The sequence below is a fragment of the Chlorocebus sabaeus genome, chromosome 20, assembly GCF_047675955.1.
Source record: "Chlorocebus sabaeus isolate Y175 chromosome 20, mChlSab1.0.hap1, whole genome shotgun sequence".
In the NCBI taxonomy this organism is placed as follows: Eukaryota; Metazoa; Chordata; class Mammalia; order Primates; family Cercopithecidae; genus Chlorocebus; species Chlorocebus sabaeus.
The window spans coordinates 15401447-15420746 of record NC_132923.1 but is presented as its reverse complement, the minus strand read 5'-3'; the positions used below and the strand labels follow the sequence as shown (position 1 = coordinate 15420746).

Below are 19300 nucleotides of genomic sequence, written 5' to 3'. Positions count from 1 at the left end.
AATAAGGAATCCAATTATTTTCATAGTTACAGAGCTACTCAGATGACCTATTTTGCTTTAGCTGATATTTATGACAGATTTGTCCAATTCATCTGGGTTGTCAAATACATGTGTGTACAGAATTTTAAATAGTTTTTCCCTTATTATTATCCCTTTGATATCTGCAGAGTCTGTATGAGTGTAGTCCCTGTTTCGTCCTGATGTTTATAAGTTGTGACTTCTCTTTTTCTTTGTCAAGTTTATTGATTTTTTTAAAGAGACAGCTTTATTTTCACTGGTTTCCCCTTTCGTTTTTTTCTGTTTTTAACGCCATTGATTTCTGCTATTATCTTTATTATTTCCTTCCATTTGCTTTAGGTTTTTTTTTTTTTTTTTAGATTCAGTCTCATTCCTATGGTGAGGCTGGAGTGCAGTGGTGTGATCTCAGCTTACTGCAACCGCCACCTCCCGGGTTCAAGCGATTCTCCTTACCCAGCCTCCCGAATAGCTGGGATTACAGGCGGGTGCTACCACACCCAGCTAATTTTTTGTTAGCCAGGCTGGTCTCGAACTCCTCACCTCAGGTGATCCACCCACCTTGGCCTCCCAAAGTGCTTGTATTACAGGCATGAGCCACCGAGCCCGGCCTGCTTTAGGTTTCTTTTGCTTGCCTTTTTCTTGTTTCTTGAGGGGGGAACTTAAGAAGAATGAATATTCGAGACATCCCCTCTTTTCTTTTATCCCTTTTTAAAACTTTTGTATGTAATTATTGTAGGAAGTTAGGGTTGGGCCTGCAGACTATGGAAGGACAGAATATACTAGGCCGCTGCTTTAATAGCCGGTGACTGCTTGTCGCCCACCCTCTCTCCCCCACCTTAGCTGCCTTGTCCGAACCAAAGAGTTTAGTCTAGAATGAACATTTACTAGCCTGCAAAATAGTTCACTACGTCTATTCTTATCAGCTTGCCTGACTGCCTTGGTAGTAAGTCAAATACTTGAAAAGCCCCTGAGCTGACCATGATTGCAATGCATTATGGAATACAACAAAATGCAGGGAGACAACCCTAAAAACAAAACAAAACAAAACAAAAAAATCCTAAAAGTCTCAACCCAAGATCCAAAAGGCGACATCGGAATATTTTGACCCCATAGTGCTCAGCCTCTGAGGAACCGGGGGAGGCACTTGCACACTAGGGGATAAATTGCTTGTTGTAAGCGTACTGGGTGTGTCTGCCTCCCAGACACCCGATCTTGCAAGACTGTCATTAAAAGTCTCACTTCTGCTGTTTTCTGGGTCTCTGAGTCCATTCTTTGGGTTCGGACGGGTGAGTTTATTTCTCACAATTATTTCTAGGCAGGCCTTGTGTAGTGGGTGGCTCATGCTTGTAATCCCAGCACTTTGGTAGGTTGAGGCTGGAGGATCATCTGAGGTCAGGAGTTCGAGACCAGCCTGGCTAACATGGTGAAACCCTGTCTCTACTAAAAATACAAAAATTAGCCGAGCACGGTGGCGCGGGCCTGTAGTCCCAGCTACTCGGGAGGCTGAGACAGGAGAATCACTTGAACCCAAGAGGCGGAGGTTGCAGTGAGCCGAGATTGCGCCACGGCACTCCAGCCTGGATGACAGTGCAAGACTCCGTTTCAAAATAATAATACTACTAATAATGATGATGATGATGATGATGGCATGACCTAAAGTTATGCAAACATTTGCCTTACATAAAATTTCAAGTTTTCAAAGTTGTTAGCTGGGTGGACGGCATGGCTTTACTTCCTATTCCTTGGTATTTCCTAATCTTGTTGAAAAAAAAGTTTTTCTTTTTCTCAAAGGCTTATTTCAGTGGAAGTCCATCTGCAAAATGTTATAAATTTAAATTATAAAATAACTACAAGTGCCATTGACAACGTTGGTTGTTTTAGCAAGTGACCTAAGGCCACCTCTCGGATCAGCTGGGGGCTGCCTTCCAAGACTGCGCGTCTGCACCGCGTGCGGGGGCCTGGAAGTCACACTCGGGGGTAGAGAGGCAGCGCGAGGCCCGCAGTCCTAAGCGCGGGGTCGCCCCCGGCCCCCGAGGGGGTGTGTCTTCTGCCTCTTTAACCTGGCAGGGGCAGTTCAAGTGGCCGGGGAAATCAGTGATTTGCAGGGTCAAGGGCTGGTGCTTTGAAAGAGAGGCGATTTCCCGGAGAGAGGGATTTCCCGGTCTCCGCTGCACTGGGTGCATCCCCTCGGTTACTCCTTTTCTTGGCCCGCGCGAATGCGTTGTGCGGTAGAGGCGGCAGAGTACCTTTAAGGCCCTCCTGCATCTGCGCCTGCGCCTTGGGCTCTCCTGCGCGCAGAGCAGGACCCTGAGGAGACAGCGGGCAGCTGGCTAGGGGCTGGGCGGCGGTTGAGACAGCGGCTGTATTGGGGGGTAGGTGACGGTCGCGAGGCTGCCTGAGCTTCTGAGTGAGCTCGGAGCTTTGGGGAACGCGTGAGGGGCGACCTGCGGCGCCAGGAGCTGGCAGAGGCGCGGCGGCGCGGCTGCAGTCTGGATGGGAAGTTACGGTTTACAGCGAAGTCCACCCAGCGTTTCCGAGGTGCGGGCGCCGCGCCTGGCCGGGCAGGCGGTGAGTCCGGGACCGCGGGTGCACAGCTGGGTCGAGCTGCGGCTGTCCCAAGTTTTGCTGCGAGCGGCGGCGGAGGCGCGGCGGGGGGGATGGGGAGGCGTGTGCTCCGGCGCCGCCGGGGCCTAAGTTCCCTGCGCTCGTTTCCTCGCCTGCCGCTGCCGCCCGCAGCCCACCTCTCGTGAGCGCCGGGGCAGAAACTCGCTAGTGGGTGTTCTGTGGCATCCCAGGGGGTGGAGGGACGGAGCAGCTTCGGGGGCATGTCCTCGTATATCCTGTGGAGGACAGTGACCCCGCATCCCACCCTTGAGGCCAGAAATCGGTTCCCTCTGGGGACCTGAGAGGCGAGAGCGCTCGCGTCCCTGACTTGCAAAGTTGGGGTCTTTAGTGGCCTCCGGGATTCTGCTCCTGGCGGTGTCTCTAGGCTGGTGATGGGCAAGCCAGGCGTGCCAGGTCCAGGATGCACGTGAGGAGCGTTTGTAGCCATCACTGAATCACCTCATGACTAGCGGGACAAGCCTCAAATTAACCACAGGATTTCCGGTAGGTTGGATTGTGGGGTTGGTGTTTGCACTCCAAAGAGTTGCTGTGATTTCCCTGTGTCTGTCTGTCTGTCTTTCTGGCTTCTTAGATCATCTCATTTGGCGTCCTTTCACGGAAGAGTTAACCAAGACGTTTGGCATGGTTTCCTCGCTTTCCTCCTATCTTTTGCTGCTAGAGCTGTTTTCCAAAGAAGTCTTTTCTTGCAGTGGTATCTTTTCTTTGGGTTCCAGTGTTGTTCATCCTTTCTTTGCCGAAAGAATGAATCCCAGTGCTTCAGAAAGTTAAAGAAAAGTGATCTGCTAATAGTGTTTTGCCTTTGTTCTGAGCTGATACGCGTTAGTAGTTTTCTTTCTGTTTTTAAATTTTATTAGTAAAATTTCAACAGTGAACCAGAAGCTCTTTTTTTCTTTTGTGAAATACTAGCTTTAAGATTTCTGAGAACTTTGTGTCAAAGGAATCTTTGAAAAGTTACTGAAGTATACAGAAGAGGTTCACAATTTTAAATGTGCAGGTGGTTCGGGCGCAGTAGATCACACCTGTAATCCCAGCACTTTGGGACGCCAAGGTGGGCGGATCACTTGAGCCCAGGATTTCTAGACCGGCCTGGGCAACGTGGCAAAACCCTATCTCTACTAAAAATACAAAAGTTAGCTGTGTGTGGTGGTGTGTGCCTGTAGTCCCAGCTACCCGGTAGGCTGAGGTGGGAGGACCGCCAGAGCCAGAGCCTGGGAGGTTGAGGTTGCAGTGAGCGGTGATTATGGCAGTGCACTCCGGCCTGGATGGCAGAGTGAGACCCTGTCTCAAAAAAAAACCAAACAGGTAATGAATTTTTACCAAGTGTAGGTGTGGCATTGTTGGTTTTAGAGGTATATGAATGATAAAACTTTAGTATTATATATTGTTGAACGTTTTCCCAAAGTGGTTGTACCATTTAGCAGGGATATTCTGGTTACCCCACATCCTTGCCTGGCAGTTAAAAATTGTTTTGTTATTCTAGTAGGGGAGCAGTAATATCAGCGTGGTTTCATTTTGCATTTTCCTGGTATTGAGATTGAGTATTTTCTATTTCCATTTGTATGTCCTCTTTTGTGAAGTGCCTGTTAAATCTTTTTATCCAGTTTTCATTGATATGCTTGTTTTTCTGTTGATTTGTAATACTTTAATCTGGATATGCATCCTTTCTAGGATGTGTATGTATTGCATTTCCCTTTTTTAAATCTGTAGCTTGCTTTTTCACTCTTTTAATGGTGTTTATTCATGAATAGAGATTCTCTTAACTTTTTTTTTTTTTCCTTTTTGAGACAGGATCTCACTCTGTTGCCCAGGCTGGAGTGCAGTGGCACAATCACAGCTCACCACAACCTTGACCTCCCAAGGCTCCTGCCTCAGCCCCCAGGTAGCTGGGACCTACAGGGGAGCACCACCACACTCAGAAGCTGTTTTTTTCTATTCTGAAATGCTAGCTTTAAGATTTCTGAGAACTTTGTGTCAAAGAGATCTTTGAAAAGTTACTGAAGTATACATTCAGCTCTTTTCTGTATTTTTAGTAGAGATGGGGTTTTGCCACATTGCATAGGCTGGTCTGGAATTCCTGGGCTCAAGTGATATACCTGCCTTGGCCTCCCAAAGTGTTGGGATTACAGGCATGAGCCACTGCACCAGCCTGAGATTCTTAATTTTAATGAATTTATAATTTATCAATCTTTTCCTTTATGGTTACTGCTTTTTGTGTCCTGTTTAAGAAACCAATGCCTAACCTAAGAGTATGAATACGTTTTTCTGTGTTAACCTTATAGCAATTTTATTTTAGTTTTTGCATTTTTTTTTTTTTTTTTTCAGACAGGGCCTCACTCTGTTGCCCAGCCTACAGTGCGGTGGCAGGATCTCAGCTCACTGCAACCTCCACCTCCTGGCTCAAGCAATCCTCCCACCTCAGCCTCCTGAGTAGCTGTGACTATAGATGTGTGCCATCATGCCTGGCTAATTTTCGTATTTTTTGTAGAGATGGGGATACAACATGTTTCCCAGGTTGGTCTCAACCTCTTGGGCTCAAGTAATCTTCCCGCTTCAGCCTCCCAGAGTGCTGGGATTACAGGCGTGAGCCACCCCATCCGGCTGTGATTTACTTTTTACTACATGAATGTGTCTGCTTTATCCAGCACCATTTATTGAAAAGACCATCCTTTTCCTTCTGCACCATGTGGCACTTTTTTTCATAAATCGAATGACTGTGTGGTCATCTGATTTATGAAATTAGTGTGGGTCTGTTTCTAGACTAAACTGGGCAATATAGTGAGATCCCATCTCTACAAAAAATAAAAATAATAAATGAATAAAATTTAAAAAATAAGTATATAGAGCAGATGGAGTCATAGGTGATAATTTATAAATGATTGTCAGTTTCTTGGCTACATACAGGTGTTGGTCATTCAGATGTGTTGGGCGTTCAGGCAAAATGTATTAAGTGAATTATATGGTGTTCAGAATGATTGCTAGATGTTCTTTGTGACTTGAATTGGATGTTATTTGAGCCCCCACAGAGCTACAGTTTTGACTCTTGTATTTATTTGTCTTTTAAAAATTTTTACAATCTTCCTGTCAAGGCAGTAACTCTTTTATACTTAATTGTTCTTAGGTGTACTTAGTTCCCAGGAAAACTATGGATTGTACCTAAATAAGTGTTAAGCCATTTAAAGGGCTGACGTGATGTGGTGTGAACAGTAGTATTCTACATAAGAGTTTTTGGATTACATCAAATAATTTTTTTTTTTTCTTGAGACAATGTCTCGCTCTGTTGCCCAGGCTGGAGTGCAGTGGTATGATCATGGCTCTCTGCAGCCTTGACCCCTCAGGCTCAAGCAGTCCTCCCACCTCAGCCTCCTTAGTAGCTGGGTCTATAGGCATGCACCACCGTGCCCGACTAATTTTCTATTTTTTGCAGACAGAGTTTTCCTGTAGTGCCCACACTGGTTTCAAACTCCTGGGCTCAAATGATCCTCCACCTTGGCATTCCAAAGTGTTGGGATTACAGGCATGAGCCATCACCCCTGGCCATTTTAGTTTTAATAATTTTTATATTTTTTTATTTTAAAAGATTTACTAAAATCTCTTACACCTATTATTTATGAATATAGTATTCATTGCTATTATGATTTTGTATGTGTTTAATCTCATTTTCAATATAAGCTCCTGGAAATTAGAGATTTTGTCTCTTTTATTCACTACTGTATTCTCAGTACTTGACCTTGCCTGGCATGAAACAGATATTGAATAAATATTTGTTAAATGAATGAATGAATGAACATATTAATACCATATTCAACAATCTCCAAGTATCACAGTTTTCACCATTTAACAAATAAAATAGCTGGCATAGAGCAGAGTCACAGTCAACCTGCCGTAAAAAGAAATGTCAGTGAAAAATAAACCTTTGTATGTGTAGCTGCTAAGATTTCGGGACTTTCATTACTGTAGCATAACCTAGCCACAGCTCAGTGAGACAGTGTATAGAATATACGTGTGCAAATAGACCAGTAGATGAGATTCCAAAGATAGTTCAATAAGCATTAACTAACTACATCCACACGCTCTTAATTCCCTAACAAAGCATCAAATTCTTGTTCGCTAAGATCTGCCTCAAATATTAGTTACTTTGTGAAGTCTTCCCTGGCTACTCAAGTATTTTAGTCAGGACTCTATTTTTTCCCTCCGAGGCTGGAGTGCAGTGGTGCCATCTTAGCTCACTAACCTAATTCAAGGCTCAAGGAATCCTCCTGCCTCAGCCTCCCGAGTAGCTGAGACTACAAGTGTGTGCCACCATGCTCAGCTAATTTTTCATTTTTTATTTTCAGAGACGGGGTCTTACTATGTTGCCCAGGCTGGTCAAGACTGTATGATTACATATGACAGAAACCCAACCAACTCTAGTTCCCCACCACCTTTCAACCTGCTCCTCCCTGGGTCTTCCCAGTCTCCGTAAATGGCAGCTCCATCCTTTAAGTTTCCCAAGCCCCAAATCTCAGTGTTAACCTTGATTTCTCTCTTTTGTCTCATAGGCAATCTGAAGGCAAATGCTGTTTAGATGCAGGCGAAGGTTCCTGATGACCCAGGCTCTCACCAGCAGATTGTCCCTTACTGTCCTCCTGAGGGCGTCTGGAGCTTCAGTGCTGTGTGCTCTTGGCCTCCACACTGGGGATTCCACTGACTCCCACTGTCCAGGGCTTCCAGTGGACTCTCCGAGGCACTGATGTAGAAATGTCCCCATTCGGTGCACCAAGAGCAGCCTCACACGGTGTGGGCCGACAGGAAGAGCTACCAGATCCAACAGGTAAAAGTCCCGAGGCATTGCCAGCTCGATGGGGTCAGAGAGTCCTCTTTCTGTTATGACTCAGATGTGAAGGGAAGATGCCAAGGTCCCTAAACATCACAGGGCCTTGCCTGGCATGAAACAGATATTAAATAAATAGTTGTTAAATGAATGAACAAATATTCACAGCGTGTGCCACCCACAACCTGCAGTGCCGTGTTCAGGTGGAAGTAATTTTACTTCGGGAGAGGACATTGTTCTCTTCAGGACTTTTCCTTAGTAGCTAGATCTGCATCCCTCTCCTCTCTCTTCCCCTTTCACCCCCCATTCTCTGTTCCCATTTCTCTCTCTGTGTCCACCCTGCCATCCCCTTTCACCTGCCTTCTCCTCTTCAGCTCTCATGGCTCACCCCTCCCTGTCCACCCGCATCCCCCAGGCTAAGGCCCCCACACTGTCCTGGGTGAGGAGATGTGTGGTTTTAGGCAGTGCCCTCTAGATGTGTCCAGGATGGGGAAACATGGCTTAGTTGCCAGTATAATGGGTTAAAAGAGTGGCCACTTTTGAAGGCCTTTCCCGTCTCCCATTCCAGAATCCTGTAGGACGTAGAATTTATGGGCCACAGTGGAATTCTTGGTTCCCAGGACCGTGTGGTGGACGCCTTCTTTCATGAGCATTCATGGGGTGACTATTAGGTACCAGGCCCTGGTCTCAGCTAGAGGCCCCATAATGAGTAAATCTCTGGTCACTACCCCACAGAACCCACCACTACAGGCATTGAGGGGGGAGAAAGAAAGGGGCATGGCCTGTTTGTGTCCTTCTCACATGGCCGCCCACCAGGTCCTGGGACAGTAGGAGCCAGTGCAAGGAGAGAAGTCCAGTGAGAAAGGCAAATGGACGATGTCAGACCCAGGGGCTGAGGCCCCCACCTGCAGCCGGGCAGCTTCTGGAGTGGACAGGGAGCAGCAGGGAAGGTCATGGCCTGGTGTTCTGGAGTCCACTGTCTCATTTCATTCTTGTGGGCACCAGAATTTATCCAAAGACAAGACTCAGTGTTTTTGGCAACAGTTGGCCAGAGACAGAATGTGTTTCAGAGGAGGAGGAAGGGGTTGTACCCCATGGAAACAGTATATGGTTTTACAGTAGTGTGTCTTTCTCTAATAACTAGTTAGCATGTTCCTGTTAGTGGAAAATATTGGTGGTGTAAGTTCCCCTGGATGTTCTCATCTTCATGTAAATTTGTTCTTCCTTCCTTCCTTCCTTCCTTCCTTCCTTCCTTCCTTCCTTCCTTCCTTCCTTCCCTCCCTCCCACTCTTTCTCTCTCTCTTCTTTCCCTCCCTCCTTCCCTCCCGCCCTCCCTCCCTTCCTTTCTTCCTCCTTTCCTCCCTCCCTGCCTTCCTCCCACCCTCCCTTCCTTTCTCCCTTCCTTCCTCCCTTCCTCCCTTGCTCCCTGCCTCCTCCCCTCCCTCCCTCCCTCCCTTCCTTCTTCCTTCCTTCCCTCCCTCCCTCCCTTCCTTCCTTCCTCCTTCCCTCCCTCCCTCCCTCCCTCCTTTCCTTTCTTCCTTTCTTTTCTTTTTCTTTCTCTCTCTCTCATGCTCTCTCATTTTGTTTCCTTTTCATTTTACTTTTTGGACCAGATCACACTGTACTGAAACCTACATTATTTACCAAAATCCCTGGAGTTGCTTCTGTCTTGCAGGTCCTGTAGCCCTTAGCTCCTCCCAGCCCCCTCCTCCTTTGATTTGTGGGTGCCACTAGGGCAGCTGCTGAGTCTCAGTGGTTCCTAGTCTTCACCAAGTTCTGTCCACCCAGCTGGTTTGTACCTGTCCTTACCAGAAGCCTGCACTGTCTAGATAGCTGAGGCTGCTTCTACCTAACTGATCTGCTGTCTGTGTTCTGAGGGTACCCCAAGGTTAGAGGTAAATGGCACAGGCGTTGAAATCTCCCAACTGCTCCACCTCCAGGTGGGTGCACTTCAGTGCGAAGTACTAACCACACAATAGCAGGATGCCACCAAAACCTTGATATGGGGCTGCTGCATCCTCATTTAAAAAAATTAATAGACTTTATTTATTTATTTATTTTTTTTTGGAGACGGAGTCTCGCTCTGTCGCCCAGGCTGGAGTGCAGTGGCGCGATCTCGGCTCACTGCAAGCTCCGCCCCCCGGTTTCACGCCATTCTCCTGCCTCAGCCTCCCGAGTAGCTGGGACTACAGGCGCCGCCACCTCGCCCGGCTAGTTTTTTGTATTTTTTAGTAGAGACGGGGTTTCACCGTGTTAGTTAGCCAGGATGGTCTCGATCTCCTGACCTCGTGATCCGCCCGTCTCGGCCTCCCAAAGTGCTGGGATTACAGGCTTGCGCCACCGTGCCCGGCCCGACTTTATTTTTTAGAAGAGTTCTAGGTTTACAGAAAAATGGAGTAGATAGTACAGAGAGTTCTAGGCTCCCCTGTCCTCCAGCACACAATTTCCCCTATTAGTATGTTGCATTAGTGTGGTCCATTTGTTATAACTGATGAACCACTGTTGATACATCATTATCACTTAAAGTCCATAGTTTACATTAGAGTTCCTTCTTTGAGTTTCACAGATTATGGGTTTTGGCAATTACATAATGTCCTAAATCCCCAATACAGCATCATGCAAAATAGTTTCACTGCTGAAAATTCCCTGTGCTTCACCATTTCTTTTTTTTTTTTTTTTTTTTTTTTTGAGACGGAGTCTCGCTCTGTCGCCCAGGCTAGAATGCAGTGGCCGGATCTCAGCTCACTGCAAGCTTCGCCTCCCGGGTTTACGCCATTCTCCTGCCTCAGCCTCCCGAGTAGCTGCGACTACAGGCGCCCGCCACCTCACCCGGCTAGTTTTTTGTATTTTTTAGTAGAGACGGGGTTTCACTGTGTTAGCCAGGATGGTCTCGATCTCCTGACCTCGTGATCCGCCCGTCTCGGCCTCCCAAAGTACTGGGATTACAGGCTTGAGCCACCGTGCCCGGCCCACCATTTCTTGCCTCCTCCTCTCCTCCACCCCTGACAACCACTCATCATTTTACTGCTTCTATCTTTTTGACTTTCCAAGAATGTCCTAGAGTTGGAATCGTACAGTATGTAGGTTTCCAGACTGGCTTCTTTCTAGCATTATGTACTTTAAGTTCCTCCATGTGTTTTCATGGCTTGATAGCTTGTTTTTTAAAATCACTGAATCAGATTTCATTGTATGGCTACAACACAGTTTGTTTATTCATTCACTTGGTGAAAGGCATCTTGGGTACTTCCAAGTTTTGACAATGATGATAAAATTGCTGTAAGTACTTATGTGCAGGATTTTGAGTGAACTTAAGTTTTCCAGAGTGACTGTACCCTTTTGATTTCTGCTAACTATGGAGAGTTCTGGTTGCTCCTCATCTTTGACAGCATTTGGTGTGTTCACCTTTTTGCCTTTTAGCTGTTCTAATAGGTTTACAGTGATATCTCATTGTTGTTTTAATGTGCAATTCCCTCATAACAAATGATTTTGAGCATCTTTTTCATATGCTTATTTGCCATCTGTATATCTTATTAATGAGGTGTTCAGATCTTTCACCTATTTTTTTTTTTGCTTTGTGTTGTTTAGTTCTCAGAATTCTTCATACATTTTGTACAGTAGTTTTTCTATCAGATTATTTTATAAATATTTTCTGCCAGTCTGTGACTTGCTTTTTCCATTCTCTTAACAGTGTCTTTCACAGAGCAGAAGTTTTTAATTTTAATGAGGCTCAACTTAATTTTTTTCATTAGTAGATTGTGCTTTTGGTTTTGTATCTAAGAAGCCATCATCGAACCCAAGATCCCCGAGATTTTCTCCTGTGTTATCTCAAAGGATTCTTATAGTTTTGCACCTTACATTTACGTGTAAGATTTATTTCATAAAGGGTATAACATGCATACCTGGATTTATTTATTTTTTTGTGTGTGGTTGTCCAGCTGCTCTAGCACCACTAGTTGGAAAGGCTATCTTTGCTGTTTTAAATTGTCTCTAAACCTCCATGGAAGATCAGTGGACTGTATGTAGGCCTGCTTCTGGGCTCTGTATTCTTTTCCATGCATCTATTTGTGTGTGTTTTCTCTTTTCACCAACTTCACATTGTTTTGGTTACTGTAGCTTAATGTAAGTCATGAAGTTGGTAGTGCCAAACCTCAGGGGATTTTTCTGAACTTCATCGTGAGAACATGGTTGAGATCATTGTAGTAAAACTTGGAAATGTGTGAGATTCCCCCTTAGACTGGTCTTCAAGGAGTTTTTAGTGCTCTATCCAGGCTACCCTAAGCTTCTGGTAATCTGTCAATACTACTAAAGTGCTCCTCCCACTTGCTGTCCCCAGTAGCTTCTCTTCCCTGTCAGCTGTGACTCCTTGTGTGTTAGCCTGTCTTTCTCATTTTTAGGGTAGCAGTTTTCCCTGTGACCTCAATTCTCTGGTGCATCCTAGAAGGGTTGACTTTCAGTTCGTTCAGCTTTTTTCTAGCTGTGAGGACAAGTGATGACTGCGTAGCTCTTTCTATGTTGGAATAGAAACCCAAAAGTTCGTTTAAATAATTACTTGTTATAAAAGTTGCCCATTGTCAATGTACAACTCAGTGATTTAAGTTGATTTATCGAATTGTGCAGCCATCAGCAGTGTTCAACTTTAGCACATTTTGTCACTTCCCCATGTTCCCTTGAACCTCTTTGTAATCATTTCCTAATCCCTGGTCCCCATGACTGAGTCTGAATAAAATAAATGTCTGGAAAGCAGACTTCATTATATTTACATTTTCATGTGTTTGGGACTTTATGTGGTGGACTATTGTGTTCGTTTTGTGACAAGTAGAGAAGAGGTTGCATTCTAGGGATGGTTTTTTGGGGAACATAATAGTAGTCCTATTTATGGCTCTCCTTGAATTGGTTCATCTGTGCTGGTGACTGGTATTTGCTACCAAACCTTGTCTGGTGAGCACTAGAAAAGGCATTTTTAAAAATCTGCTATTAAAATCGAGATGATACATTTTCACATAATAATATGTGGAGTTAAGTAGTGAACCATCTTTATTTTATTTTATTTTATCTCATTTTTTTGAGATAGAGTTATTGCTCTGTTCCTCTGGCTCAAATGCAGTGGCGCGATCTCAGCTCACTCCAACCTCCATCCCCTGGGTTCAAGTGATTCTCCTGCCTCAGTCTCCTGAACAGCTGGGATTACAGGCGCCTGCCACCACGCCCAGCTAATTTTTGTATTTTTAGTAGAGACAAGGTTTCTCCATGTTGGTCAGGTTAGTCTCTAACTCTTGACCTCAAGTGATCCAACTGCCTTGGCTTCCCAAAGTGCTAGGATTACTGACATGAGCCACGGCCGGACCTGAACCATTTTTATTCTTTCAGAAATGTGATTGATAACAGTAGAGCCACACTCCTCATGTGCCTGAAATACCCCTCATTGTCTTCTTCAGGTGGCAAGGGCTCTGGAACAGCCACATAAAGGTGAGGGCAAGACTTTTACTGTAGTTCTTTCATTGATTGATTGATTGATTGATTTTTTTCTCTTAGAGGGATTAGCATCCATGTATTTGAAATTGAAATTCAAGAGGAGAGACAGGCACCTGTACTAGTTTTCTCTTGCTGCCTCTTATCACGTTCCCACAAACCAGTGGTTTGAAACCACAGAAGTCTGGAATGAAGTGGCTGGGTTCTCTGATCAGAGTCATGTGAGGCTAAAATCCAGGATTGGGCTGGCTGTGTTATGTTTTCTAGAGCTCAAGCTATTTTTCCAAGTTCACTACAGATATTGAAAGAGTTCCTATTCTTGTTTGTGGGGGACTGAGGGCTCTTTGTCTGTGCTGGCTGTCAGCCCGGAGACACTCTGACTCCAGAGGCCACCTGCTTTCCTCTTTACCTGTCTGTTCCATCTTTCAAACAATAACAACTCATGGAGGCCTTCTCAAGCTCCTACCTTCTCTGACTTCATCTTCTCCAACCAGCCACACAAAGCTCTGTCATGTATGGAGTGATGTGATTAGATCCAGTTCAGGCAGGCAACCTCACCCACCATCTTAAAGTCATATAACTGGCATATAGCAACATAATCACAGGAATGGTGTCTCGTCACCTCAACAGGCTTTAGAGACAAGAGTGTGGCGTGTTTGGAGACCATTTCAGAAATTCCGTCTACCACAGTAGGACACTCACATTCCCCCATCTGCAAAATGCATTCACCCTCTCCTCTAAGGTTTCCAAATTTCATGTCATTAAAGCATTAGTTCAACATGAAAAATGTCATGTAGACCACGTCAGATCAGAAGTTTAAAATCCCAACTAAAACATCCACACCTGGTGTGGATGAGGGTTCTGAGGGTGTCTGTTAAGTACAAATCCTTGACATAATTCCCTTACCTCCTTCGAGCTGTGAAACTGAACAAACAGCTTATCTGCCCCTAATGTGAAATGACGGGACAGACATAGAATAACAACTACAGGGATTCTCGTTCAAAACGAGGGAACATGGAGGCGATAAAGAAATCACTGACCCAAAATAGTTTGGAATTGGAGCTGGGCAAAATCCAGCAGGAGTTTCTTAATTAAGATCCACCCTGGGACTGACCCTCTGTCCTGTGGGTCTTTGCTTCTGGGCTCTCTGCTGTGCATTTCTTGAAACCATTATTATTTATCATTTTTCTCACACTCTTGCATATGGCTCCCGTTGCACTCAAAATGTTTTTGAGATTCATCCATGTTATTTTGTGTGTCAACAGTTTGTTCCTTTAAACATTCCATAGAATGAATGTATCACAGTTTATTGATCCATTCTTGTATTGACAGATACTTGAATATTTCCAGTTTTTCCTATTATCAATAAAACTGCTATGAACATTCTTGTATAAATCATTTTCTGGACATATGTTTGAATTTCTCTTGGATAATGCTTAGGAATTACTGAGTCATAGAACAGGTAGTTGTTTAGTTCTGTGAGAATATGCCAGACATTTTTTCCCAAAGTGTGTATTCTATTGTACATTCCAACTGTTAATGTCTGAAGGTGAGAAAGCTTTTGCTACTTCCAAAGAGGCCTCTCTATATACATGTAATTTTTTCTAACTGGAGACAGGCTGATGACTTCAGGGACATGAGCATGGGATACAGGACACCTGTCATCACCACCACCATGAAGTTGGAATTCAGGAAGGAGGTTAATCATAAAAGAAATCCTGTGACCAGCATGAGCTCGTGTCAGACCACACAGGGCACTCGAGTGAACAGGGCACAGGGGGCCATGGGGTCATGGTGAGAAAGTGTCTCATTGGTAAAACCTTTTCCTTTGGGGAGGTAAATAAATTATTTCTTCCTTCTTGGTAGCCCTTGAAGATAAGGATGGTCAAACAAAATACTATCATACCTGGAGAAACTCAGATCTTGGTAAGATTTACTAGTTGGGAATCCATGTTGATCCCAAGAAGCAGCCACCAGTTGGGATCAAATGTGAGCCTATGAATCAAGGTGCGTACTCAGACACAGAGAGCTTTCTGAAAGATGCTACCAGTAGTTTTTCCAGGGCAGAGATGGGTCCTTTATTTTTCTCTCTAATCTAGCCCATATGCTTAGCTGAGAAGGTTTCTTCATATCACTTTAAATGATGATGTCCCTTGTTCAACAATTTTCTAAACATTCTTTAGATAAGAATTTTATGGGCATTCTTTATTGCATTAGGCTTAAATTTAATGCATCTTAAGGTTTTATTGCAAAGTGTTGCCTTGTTTCCTTTTTAAGATGATACAATTTATAACATGCAAGTTTGCTGTCTGTCCCCTCCCTTTATGTACATAGAAAATGAGCAAACATGTGGCCATGAAACAGCTCGTCGTAGAATTGGTTCAGTGGTTGTGAGTGCAGTAACCCAAGAGTGTCTTATCTGAAATACCACCCGGAATGCCTGGACACAGTAGACAAAGGTGGTTCAACCGGACGCCTTAGGACACATGCTTCCAAAAACAAAGTAGCTGAAAAGAGACCAGAATAACAGAATATCAGAGCCAGAGGAACATTCGGAGGTAATTCAGTACCTCCTCCTTTTCAACCTACAGGGGAGATAGTGGAACAGAAGCAGGGATGGGCCTGTCTGCTGTGCCCACAATTCATTGGAGATTGTTGTGGTGAAGAATTTCATTTATGATGAAGGAGAAATAAACCCCCATCAGCTTAAATTCAGGCAGGTTTATTGAAAAGATGAAGAAGCATCTTGCAGAAGCAAAGCATGGCTGAGGCTTGTGGGTTCTGTCTGGGAAAATGAGCAGCCGACAGTGGCTGGTGCTGCCTCTGACTCTGGGGCCGTGTGGTCTGTTGTTCCCTGAGAGCATCTCTTCTATTCTCTTGCATCTTCCCTCAGCCTGGCAGTCTCTGTATACTCTTCAACACATAATTGAGCAAGGCTGTGCCAGCCCCAATGCTGCCTAGCACTTTAGGTCAAATTAGAAAGGCATGAAATAAACTGGCCCGTTATAATACAGCTGTTGGAACAACAGTTGAAAGTAACAGTATCTTGACTCCTGGTTGAGTGCTTTATGCTGAACTTTCTTTTCTGAATACTAGCACAGACTTTGGGATATTAGTGTCACCTAGCGTTGTTAGCTAGTATTCTCCTTTTGTTTCCCCGTAACATCCCTTCCTCCTTCCCACAGATCCACTCTCCACTCATTTCCATCCTGTCTTATGCTCTAGAAGGGACTCGGGGCTTGTCCCTTCTAGAATGCATCCCTGGCTCCCCTGCGTGCACACTTCTAGTTAGGTTTAGCAATGGGGGGCTAGAAGTGAGAGGAAGGTGAGGTCCGTATTTCTTCCCTCTCCCTCCCTGCTCTGGCACTGAGTATCTGGCAATAGCTGCATCTGTCTATTACTTCAGTGGCCACTCTTCCACAGCCCCAATTCTCAGTGGGTCCCATAGCATTATTTATCCTTGTTCCTTTAGCTCACACCAAAGAAGATCCAGAGACATTCTCCTCACCAAGGCATTAAGAAATGCATGGGTGAGGGAAACAGGAGCGTGCATGTAAAGGTCCTGTGGCGCCTCTCCTCTGCAGGCTGGGGGTCATGGCAGAAGATGCTGCATGGATTTGCCCTCCCTGCTGTCAGAACAACAGGGTTCTGGAATAGTAGAGGACAGGCCGTGGGACTCAGCCCTCTAGAGACAAGGCAGGAGAGATTTCCTTGAGAGGCAGGGACATGTGGTGGTAACTAATCATTGTGAGGTGTCTGGGAGTGTAATGGATGGGAAATCTACTAAGAAATCAACTTATGTAATAATTAGAAAAGCTCTAGTTCTGAGGACAGAGACCTGTTGGAGTCACCATGGTGGGAATTTATGACCTGGCATCCAGTTCAGATACCTGGAGCTTCTTGACTGGGGGGAGATTGGATCCCTTGGGGAAGAGTGAAGCCTTCAATGCTGCCACAAGTGTATGCTGTAAATCTTCCTCCAGGCCTTCCCCAGAAGAACCTGAAGCCACTTATGTGGGTGACTGAGGAAAGGGAAATACTCAGAGCTTCAGTGGCTTGTTGGATTCTGGCTCTGAAGAATGCTAGCCTAAGGGCACCTGTGGGGCCATGAAAATGCACTACTTGCATCTCCAGCTACAGGAGGCCTAATGAATCAACAGCCCAGGCTGCTACACTCTGAATTGAGGACTTGATGACATTTCCCCCGGATCTGTACTAGCCCATGAGGAGGAAACCCTCATATCAAGTCCTCCCAACAGAACACCCATGATGACTCATGAGGATGTAGAAGCTGTTTTCCTGTGGTGACTGTGACTTACTTTCTTCAAAGTCTGTTTTGTTTGTGCACATTCACTGATTTATATAAGAGAATAAATGCCTAGACCCCCATGAGTCTATCTTTTACTAATAAACTCTAGTTCTGAGGACAGAAGCTTGATGGAGTCAGTATAGTGGGAATTTATAACCTGGCTTCCAGTTCAGAGACCTGGAGCTTCTTGACTGAGAGGAGATCGGGTCCCTTTGGGGAAGAAAGAAACCTTTAATGTTGTCACAAGTGTATCCTGTAAATCTTCCTCTAGGCCTTTCCAGAGGGACCTGATATATGACTGATGATACAGTGACCCCAAATTCAGGGTGTTCTTATCTACTCTCAAGAATGCAATATCTTATTCCTCTGGATTCAACCTAGTACCAATTATTTTTGTATAGCTATGCACCTTAATAGACCATAGCTAATTAAATGAGGAATGGTAGACCCAATTCAGCCATACAGGCATCAACCATATCAACATACAGGCATCCCTCTCCCGCGTTTCATTCTTGTCCCCACTCCAAAGTCTTCTCCATTTTATTTGTATTAATTTTCTATTGCTGCATACTAAATTACTGCAAGCTTTAGAGCCTTAAAATAACAGCAGTTTACTTTCTTGCAGTGTCTACAGAAGTTCAGGCCTGGGTTAGCTGGGTCTTCTCAGGGCCTCACAGGCTGAAATTAGACTGGATTTCTTTCTGGGGGTTCTGGGGAAGAACTTCCTCTCAAGTTTCTTCATGTCAGCTGAATTCAGTTCCTTGTGACTATAGGACTGAGATCTCTGTTTTCTTGCTGGCTGTCAGCCAGGGGCTTCTCGCTCCTCCTAGAGGCCTCCCATGTTCCCACTGCATGCTTTCTCCAGCCAGCAGAGGAGAATCGCCCTGCATGGAAATCCTCCTGCACTTCACATCTCTCCAGGAAGACCCCAGTCCCTCCAAGGAGGTCACCTTCATTAGGTCAAGCTCATAAGATAATCTCTCTATCTTAGATTTGACTGATTTGCAATCTTGATTACATCTGCTAACTTGTTTTTGCCATAAATTGTAACCCAGTCACAGGAGTGATATCTCATCACTGGCTTTGTCTACACTCAGGAAGAAGTGGTTATGTAAGAGCAAAGATCACTGGGGGTCATCTTAGGATTCTGTCTACCATAATATTATAAAGACACAGTAATTAAAAGAGTATAACAGATTTCTGCTTCTGTCTGTTAGAATAAATCATGTCAGACTAATCCTGCCTCCATAAACAACCATAAAATTATTTTCAGACAGTGGACAACAGATAGTACAACAGGAAACTTAAAGGGGAAGCCCCATGATTTCCTAGCTGTTTGGGGAGAATTTCTCAGTAGCTGCACAGTGGGCTAGAGTCCACTCAGAGCAGGGCAGCCCCACTGAGCTGAGAAGGCAGAGATCAGAGTTCAAGGCCACTGAAGAAATTGCAATCTGCAGGGCAGGGCACCAATGAGGAGACAGCTGTTCAGAGGGGCAGCTCTGGAAGTTCATGTGGGTTCCATGTGCATACTTAGCAAGGACTGGACTGTACCTGCACAAGGAAAAGGCTAACATTTAATAGAGGGGTGGCTGGTATAAAATTGAGTTTGGACCAGAGGTACTTGAGGTGGAGGAGGGTTGGGGAATGGATGATGGAGTTCCTGCCATCCAGGGTGGGAAGAACTCATGCATACCTCATGAGCACCCAGGTATCCAACGGAGACACTAGAAAGGCTGTGCTTTAGGAATAAGTGTCACGCTTTACAATAAGGCCTATTCTAGACCAGCCCAAAAAACCAAAAACTGATAAAATCCACAAAGGGGTGGATTGGTGATTGAGTCCTGCCAAATTAGAGGGTCTTGGGAAGTGGTGTGGGCTTTCCATGAATCCATTGTAATACAACAGAAACCAAGTGCACGTAAGTCCAAAGTGATCAGACAGTAATTTTACTGCCGACTAGAACAAAGTTAATTCACACAATCAATGACACAAGTTAGCCAAGTCGACATTTAAGCAAAATATATCTAAAAACAGCTAACAAATAACTCTTCTCAAACTCACATAGAACA

General features: G+C 44.8%; 1 non-coding gene across 9 annotated transcripts; it reads left to right on the top strand.

Annotated features, from left to right (window-relative positions):
- The first annotated feature begins 2127 nt into the window (after window positions 1-2127).
- Window positions 2128-17311, top strand: LOC103247232 (NBPF member 11). Of its 9 annotated transcripts, none has more exons than XR_012089851.1 (5): window positions 2129-2586; window positions 7182-7453; window positions 12821-12919; window positions 12986-13143; window positions 14789-17311. It is a non-coding gene; the product is annotated as an NBPF member 11 (transcript). The 9 variants fall into 9 exon arrangements; XR_012089854.1 differs by having other exon boundaries at window positions 2130-2586; window positions 12821-13143; window positions 14789-15480; window positions 16395-17311; XR_012089849.1 differs by having other exon boundaries at window positions 2131-2586; window positions 12821-13143; window positions 14789-14929; window positions 15257-17311.
- Window positions 17312-19300: the final 1989 nt, after the last annotated feature.